Below are 8946 nucleotides of genomic sequence, written 5' to 3'. Positions count from 1 at the left end.
GCTACACCTAGTGTCCCTACTAATAGCAGTGGTAGTGGGAGCAAACCTACTAATAGCCAATCCAAGGGAGTAGCTGGGCTCACTTTTGGTAATTTAGTTGGGGTTGGTCTGATTAGGGAGACCACAGAGGCTACTTTAGTCTCTGAAGGGGCTATTGATTTAGCCACTTTGGTTGCTTGCCCCCATAACTTGGAGAAGTACAAGCAACTAACCCTAATAAATGGTGTTGAGGTCCAGGCCTACAGGGACACAGGTGCCAGTGTCACAATGGTGATTGAGAAACTGGTGCACCCTGAACAACACATACTTGGACACCAGTACCAAGTAACCGATGCTCACAACATAACACAAAGCCACCCCATGGCTGTTGTAAATCTCAACTGGGGGGGGGTAACTGGTCCAAAGAAAGTTGTGGTATCTTCAGATTTACCTGTAGACTGTCTATTAGGGAACGATTTGGAGACATCAGCTTGGTCAGATGTGGAGTTGGAGGCCCATGCAGCAATGCTGGGCATCCCAGGGCATATTTTTGCTTTGACAAGGGCTCAGGCCAAAAAGCAAAAAGGACAGGGAAGCTTGGATCCTGGAACAATGGACCAAGTGCTCCCTAAAGCTAGGGCTAGTAGAAGCAACCCACTTCCTACTATCCCTCCCTCTACAGTGGATTCAACTTCTGAGGAAGAAGAATTCCCTCCCTGTGCAGAACCTACACCAGAGGAGCTGGAAGCAGACACTGCTGAGCTTTTGGGTGAAGGGGGGCCTGCCAGAGAGGAGCTGAGTGTGGCACAGCAAACCTGTCCCACATTAGAGGGTCTCAGACAGCAAGCTGTCAAACAGGCTAATGGGGATGTCAGTGACTCTCACAGAGTTTACTGGGAGGACAACCTCTTGTACACTGAGCATAGGGATCCTAAACCTGGAGCTGCCAGGAGATTAGTGATTCCTCAGGAGTACAGAAAGTTCCTCCTAACACTGGCACATGACATTCCCTTAGCTGGGCATCTAGGACAAATGAAAACTTGGGACAGGCTTGTTCCCCTGTTTCATTGGCCTAGGATATCTGAGGACACAAAAGAATTTTGTAAGTCCTGTGAAACCTATCAAGCCAGTGGCAAGACAGGTGGCACTCCAAAGGCACCCCTTATCCCACTGCCTGTGGTTGGGGTTCCCTTTGAAAGGGTAGGGGTTGACATAGTTGGCCCCCTTGACCCTCCTACTGCTTCAGGCAATAGGTTTATCTTGGTGGTAGTGGACCATGCCACAAGATATCCTGAAGCTATTCCTTTAAGGACCACTACAGCTCCTGCAGTGGCAAAGGCCCTCCTGCGAATATTTTCCAGGGTGGGCTTCCCAAAGGAAGTAGTATCAGACAGAGGAAGCAATTTCATGTCTGCATACTTAAAGGCCACGTGGAAGGAGTGTGGTGTAACGTAAAAGTTCACAACACCATATCATCCACAAACAAATGGACTGGTGGAGAGATTTAATAAAACTCTCAAAGGCATGATTATGGGTCTCCCTGAAAAACTCTGCAGGAGATGGGATATCCTTCTACCATGCCTCCTTTTTGCCTACAGGGAGGTACCCCAGAAAGGAGTGGGCTTCAGCCCCTTTGAACTTCTTTTTGGACACCCTGTTAGGGGTCCACTCACACTTGTAAAGGAGGGTTGGGAACAACCTTTAAAAGCTCCTAAGCAGGATATTGTGGATTATGTACTTGGCCTCAGATCAAGGATGGCTGAGTACATGAAAAAGGGCAGTAAAAACCTTCAGGCCAGCCAAGAGCTCCAGAAGCAATGGCATGATCAGAAGGCTGTTTTGGTTCAGTACCAACCAGGGCAGAAAGTGTGGGTCTTGGAGCCTGTGGCCTCAAGAGCACTCCAAGATAAATGGAGTGGTCCCCACACAATTGTTGAAAAGAAGGGAGAAGTCACCTATTTAGTTGACTTAGGCACTGCCAGGAGTCCCCTTAGGGTGCTCCATGTCAACCGCCTGAAACCCTACTATGACAGGGCTGATCTCACCCTGCTCATGGCAACTGATGAGGGACAGGAAGAAGACAGTGATCCTCTACCTGATCTCTTCTCTTCCACAGAACAAGATGCTCTTGTGGAAGGTGTAGTTTTGGCAGATTGTCTTACTGCTGAGCAGAAAGACCATTGCATAAATCTCCTAGGACAATTTTCAGAACTCTTCTCTACTGTGCCAGGCACTACTTCTTGGTGTGAGCACACTATAGATACTGGAGACAGTTTACCTCTCAAAAGTAAGATCTATAGGCAGCCTGACCATGTCAGGGACTGCATAAAGCAAGAAGTTCAGAAAATGTTGGAACTAGGAGTGGTTGAGCACTCTGACAGTCCATGGGCTTCTCCTGTGGTACTGGTACCAAAACCCAATTCTAAAGATGGAAAGAAAGAAATGCGGTTTTGTGTAGACTATAGAGGTCTCAACTTGGTAACCAAAACTGATGCTCACCCTATACCCAGGGCAGATGACCTTATAGATACACTGGCATCTGCCAAGTATCTAAGCACTTTTGATTTGACTGCAGGGTATTGGCAGATCAAATTATCAGAAGATGCTAAATCTAAGACTGCATTTTCTACCATTGGAGGACATTACCAGTTTACTGTAATGCCTTTTGGTTTGAAAAATGCACCTGCCACTTTTCAGAGGTTGGTGAACACAGTCCTGCAAGGGCTGGAAGCTTTCAGTGCAGCATATTTGGACGATATAGCTGCCTTTAGCTCCAGCTGGGATGATCACCTGGTCCACCTATGGAAAGTTTTGGAGGCCCTGCAAAAGGCAGGCCTCACTATGAAGGCTTCAAAGTGCCAGATAGGGCAGTGTAAGGTGGTTTATCTGGGACACCTTGTTGGTGGGGAACAGATTGCACCACTTCAGGGGAAAATCCAAACTATTATTGATTGGGTTCCCCCTACCACTCAGACTCAGGTGAGAGCCTTCCTAGGCCTCACTGGGTATTACAGGAGGTTCATTAAGAACTATGGCTCCATTGCAGCCCCTCTTAATGACCTCACATCCAAGAAAATGCCTAAAAAGGTATTATGGACAGCAAACTGTCAGAAAGCTTTTGAGGAGCTGAAGCAGGCCATGTGCTCTGCACCTGTCCTGAAAAGCCCTTGTTACTCTAAAAAATTCTATGTCCAAACTGATGCATCTGAATTAGGAGTAGGGGCAGTCCTATCACAACTTAATTCTGAGGGCCAGGATCAACCTGTTGCTTTTATTAGTAGAAGGTTGACCCCTAGTGTAGGAAAGTACCATCTTGCCTGGCATGTTACCCCCATTTTTCACTGTATATATGTTGTTTTAGTTGTATGTGTCACTGGGACCCTGGTAACCCAGGGCCCCAGTGCTCATAAGTGTGCCTGAATGTGTTACCTGTGTAGTGACTAACTGTCTCACTGAGGCTCTGCTAATCAGAACCTCAGTGGTTATGCTCTCTCATTTCTTTCCAAATTGTCACTGACAGGCTAGTGACCATTTTTACCAATTTACATTGGCTTACTGGAACACCCTTATAATTCCCTAGTATATGGTACTGTGGTACCCAGGGTATTGGGGTTCCAGGAGATCCCTATGGGCTGCAGCACTTCTTTTGCCACCCATAGGGAGCTCTGACAATTCTTACACAGGCCTGCCACTGCAGCCTGAGTGAAATAACGTCCACGTTATTTCACAGCCATTTTTCACTGCACTTAAGTAACTTATAAGTCACCTATATGTCTAACCTTTACCTGGTAAAGGTTAGGTGCAAAGTTACTTAGTGTGAGGGCACCCTGGCACTAGCCAAGGTGCCCCCACATTGTTCAGAGCCAATTCCCTGAACTTTGTGAGTGCGGGGACTCCATTACACGTGTGCACTACATATAGGTCACTACCTATATGTAGCTTCACCATGGTAACTCCGAATATGGCCATGTAACATGTCTATGATCATGGAATTGCCCCCTCTATGCCATCCTGGCATAGTTGGCACAATCCCATGATCCCAGTGGTCTGTAGCACAGACCCTGGTACTGCCAAACTGCCCTTCCTGGGGTTTCACTGCAGCTGCTGCTGCTGCCAACCCCTCAGACAGGCATCTGCCCTCCTGGGGTCCAGCCAGGCCTGGCCCAGGATGGCAGAACAAAGAACTTCCTCTGAGAGAGGGTGTGACACCCTCTCCCTTTGGAAAATGGTGTGAAGGCAGGGGAGGAGTAGCCTCCCCCAGCCTCTGGAAATGCTTTCTTGGGCACAGATGTGCCCAATTCTGCATAAGCCAGTCTACACCGGTTCAGGGACCCCTTAGCCCCTGCTCTGGCGCGAAACTGGACAAAGGAAAGGGGAGTGACCACTCCCCTGACCTGCACCTCCCCTGGGAGGTGTCCAGAGCTCCTCCAGTGTGCTCCAGACCTCTGCCATCTTGGAAACAGAGGTGCTGCTGACACACTGGACTGCTCTGAGTGGCCAGTGCCACCAGGTGACGTCAGAGACTCCTGCTGATAGGCTCCTTCAGGTGTTAGTAGCCTATCCTCTCTCCTAGGTAGCCAAACCCTCTTTTCTGGCTATTTAGGGTCTCTGTCTCTGGGGAAACTTTAGATAACGAATGCAAGAGCTCATCCGAGTTCCTCTGCATCTCTCTCTTCACCTTCTGATAAGGAAACGACTGCTGACCGCGCTGGAAGCCTGCAAAACTGCAACATAGTAGCAAAGACGACTACTGCAACTCTGTAACGCTGATCCTGCCGCCTTCTCGACTGTTTTCCTGCTTGTGCATGCTGTGGGGGTAGTCTGCCTCCTCTCTGCACTAGAAGCTCCGAAGAAATCTCCCGTGGGTCGACGGAATCTTCCCCCTGCAACCGCAGGCACCAAAAAGCTGCATTACCGGTCCCTTGGGTCTCCTCTCAGCACGACGAGCGAGGTCCCTCGAATCCAGCAACTCTGTCCTAGTGACCCCCACAGTCCAGTGACTCTTCAGTCCAAGTTTGGTGGAGGTAAGTCCTTGCCTCACCTCGCTAGACTGCATTGCTGGGAACCGCGACTTTTGCAGCTACTCCGGCCTCTGTGCACTTCCGGTGGAAATCCTTTGTGCACAGTCCAGCCTGGGTCCACGGCACTCTAACCTGCATTGCACGACCTCCTAAGTTGTTGTCCGGCGACGTGGGACTTCTTTGTGCGACTTCGGGTGAGCACCGTTTCACACATTCTCGTAGTGCCTGTTTCGGGCACTTCTCCGTGTTGTACCTGCTGCTAAGAGGGCTCTTTGTCTTGCTCGACGTCCCCTCTACCTCCTGGTCCAATTTGCGACCTCCTGGTCCCTCCTGGGCCACAGCAGCGTCCAAAAACGCTAACCGCACAATTAGCAGCTAGCAAGGCTTGTTGGCGTTCTTTCGGCGGGAAAACACATCTGCACGACTCTACAAAGCAAGCGGGATCCGTCCTCCAAAGGGGAAGTCTCTAGCCCTTTGCGTTCCTGCAGAAACCGCAGCTTCTTCTGTCCAGTGGAAGCTTCTTTGCACCCGCAGCTGGCATTTCCTGGGCATCTGCCCATCTCCGACTTGCTTGTGACTTTTGGACTTGGTCCCCTTGTTCCACAGGTACCCCAGATTGGAAATCCAGCGTTGTTGCATTGTTGGTTTGTGTCTTTCCTGCATTATTCCTCTAACACAACTTCTTTGTCCTTAGGGGAACTTTGGTGCACTTTGCACTCACTTTTCAGGGTCTTGGGGAGGGTTATTTTTCTAACTCTCACTATTTTCTAATAGTCCCAGCGACCCTCTACAAGGTCACATAGGTTTGGGGTCCATTCGTGGTTCGCATTCCACTTTTGGAGTATATGGTTTGTGTTGCCCCTATTCCTATGTTTCCCCTTTGCATCCTATTGTAACTATACATTGTTTGCACTGTTTTCTAAGACTATACTGCATATTTTTGCTATTGTGTATATATATCTTGTGTATATTTCCTATCCTCTCACTGAGGGTACACTCTAAGATACTTTGGCATATTGTCATAAAAATGAAGTACCTTTATTTTTAGTATAACTGTGTATTGTGTTTTCTTATGATATTGTGCATATGACACTAAGTGGTACTGTAGTAGCTTCACCCGTCTCCTAGTTCAGCCTAAGCTGCTCTGCTAAGCTACCATTATCTATCAGCCTAAGCTGCTAGACACCCTATACACTAATAAGGGATAACTGGGCCTGGTGCAAGGTGCAAGTACCCCTTGGTACTCACTACAAGCCAGTACAGCCTCCTACACATACCCACTACACCTACCCTTTACATTGGTCCTAAAAAACTTTACCTCTCCAAACTTAACCTCTTTGCCCCACCTGACCCACCCCCTCCATCTGCTAAGAGTCCCAAGAGCACCTCAGCCACCACCAGCCCTCCTTCAAGTGTGACCATTGTGCACGGGTTTTGGAGTCCACCCTTTCCCAGCACTGATACATCGGCCAGCAGCAAGGGGACAGCCAGCCCCCCCCCTGGAAAGAGGACCCGTAAAATCAAGGGCTGCCGCGAGAAGACTGACACGGCTGCCCCCAAGGAGCAAAGTCCTGGGCCGTCACCTGCCACAACATCCAGGGGAGGCAAGGGCCAGAGAGCCTCATCGAAGGAGGGCAAGGGCAACAGGGCGGAGAAGTCAGCCAGCAGGGGCGCGGACCAGGAGGGCCCCACAAGCCCCATCCCGGGTGTGAGGGAGGACACCCACGGGCCCAGGACTCCGTCACAGAAGGGTCCAGCAACTGCACGGTCGGAGGGCGACTAAGCAGGGAGTCCTGGCCAGGTCTGGCTCCCTTGAATGACTGGACAAGCACCGCTGAAGAGGGCCCCGCCGTGAAGAAAGGCACCGCTGAAGAGGGCCCCGCCGTGAAGAAAGGCACCGCTGAAGAGGGCCCCGCCGTGCAGAAAGGCACCGCTGAAGAGGGCCCCGCCGTGCAGAAAGGCACCGCTGAAGAGGGCCCCGCCGTGAAGAAAGGCACCGCTGAAGAGGGCCCCGCCGTGAAGAAAGGCACCGCTGAAGAGGGCCCCGCCGTGCAGAAAGGCACCGCTGAAGAGGGCCCCGCCGTGAAGAAAGGCACCGCTGAAGAGGGCCCCGGCGTGAAGAAAGGCACCGCTGAAGAGGGCCCCGCCGTGCAGAAAGGCACCGCTGAAGAGGGCCCCGCCGTGAAGAAAGGCACCGCTGAAGAGGGCCCCACAGTGAAGAAAGGCACCGCTGAAGAGGGCCCCGCCGTCTCAAGCACCGCTCCGCTGGGCCCCGCCGTCTCAAGCAGCGCTCCGCTGGGCCCTTCCTGTCAAGCAGCGCTCCGCTGGGCCCTTCCTGTCAAGCACCGCTCCGCTGGGCTCCGCCGTCTCAAGCACCGCTCCGCTGGGCCCTTCCTGTCAAGCACTGCTCCGCTGGGCCCTTCCTGTCAAGCACCGCTCCGCTGGGCCCCGCCGTCTCAAGCACCGCTCCGCTGGGCCCTTCCTGTCAAGCACCGCTCCGCTGGGCCCAGCCGTCTCAAGCACCGCTCCGCTGGGCCCTTCCTGTCAAGCACCGCTCCGCTGGGCCCTTCCTGTCAAGCACCGCTCCACTGGGCCCCGCTGTCTCAAGCACCGCTCCACTGGGCCCTTCCTGTCAAGCACCGCTCCGCTGGGCCCTTCCTGTCAAGCACCGCTCCGCTGGGCCCTTCCTGTCAAGCACCGCTCCGCTGGGCCCCGCCGTCTCAAGCACCGCTCCGCTGGGCCCTTCCTGTCAAGCACCGCTCCGCTGGGCCCTTTCTGTCAAGCACCGCTCCGCTGGGCCCCGCCGTCTCAAGCACCGCTCCGCTGGGCCCCGCCGTCTCAAGCACCGCTCCGCTGGGCCCTTCCTGTCAAGCACCGCTCCGCTGGGCCCCGCCGTCTCAAGCACCGCTCCGCTGGGCCCTTCCAGTCAAGCACCGCTCCGTTGGGCCCTTCCTGTCAAGCACCGCTCCGCTGGGCCCGCCGTCTCAAGCACCGCTCCGCTGGGCCCCGCCGTCTCAAGCATCGCTCCGCTGGGCCCTTCCTGTCAAGCACCGCTGGCCCATTGACAGTGCCGGTTCTGTGTCGAGCTAGTGTTCACGCTGCACTCGGGGCACCCTGCCTCCTCCATTACCTGTGGAGTCTGTAATCCACCTGATGGCCTGTGTCTCTGCACTCCCCAGGATGGCACAGTGGGCAGACCCCCCACTGTAGAGACTTGTGAGACTGTGGCTTTGCACTCTACAGGATGGCACAGTGGGCAGACCACCCACTGTAGAGACTTGTGAGACTGTGGCTTTGCACTCCCCAGGATGGCACAGTGGGCATGGTGGACCCTTCGTGGATCTGGCATCGTGGACTCATGTGGCTGAGGTGCCCCCCCTTCCCTTCCCCCTGAGGTGCCTGTAGTTTTGTCATCTGATGCCCCAGCAGTGTTCTCTCCAACTGACTCAGGTCTCCTGTGTGGGCTTTGCCCATGTGTTGATACACTTTGGCCCACGGACAGTGGAAATTTAAGTGACTGTGCAGGACTTATTGCCTATGTTTATCGGTTTCGCAATGTTCTTACTTGATTTTTTACAATTCATATTGCTATTTTACCATGACTTCAAAGAACCTATTTTATACATAAATTTTGTTTCTCACTTTAATTATGTCTTTGCATTATTCTGGGGGGTTTGGGTGGTGTCACTGTGACTTGGTGCTCTGCATTGGTGTGTAGATAGTTGGGGGGGGGGGGGTCGCATTTGTGTGTGCCCGTAAGCTTTCGTCCTCCCCCCTCCCCTGTGTCGTAGGTGCACTACTCACCGTTGTCGTCTGCGCCGGCGTTCGTACTCGTGGTAGATGAGCAGGTAGACAATAGCTGGTAGGATGTTTAATTCGGGTTCCATGCTGTTCTCCGTCCTCGTGGAGTGTGTATAGGTGAGCGTTTTCCCGTTCGTAGTCTGTT

Source organism: Pleurodeles waltl, chromosome 5 (assembly GCF_031143425.1).
Source record: "Pleurodeles waltl isolate 20211129_DDA chromosome 5, aPleWal1.hap1.20221129, whole genome shotgun sequence".
NCBI classification, from domain to species: Eukaryota; Metazoa; Chordata; class Amphibia; order Caudata; family Salamandridae; genus Pleurodeles; species Pleurodeles waltl.
Note: the sequence above shows the minus strand (reverse complement) of the source record.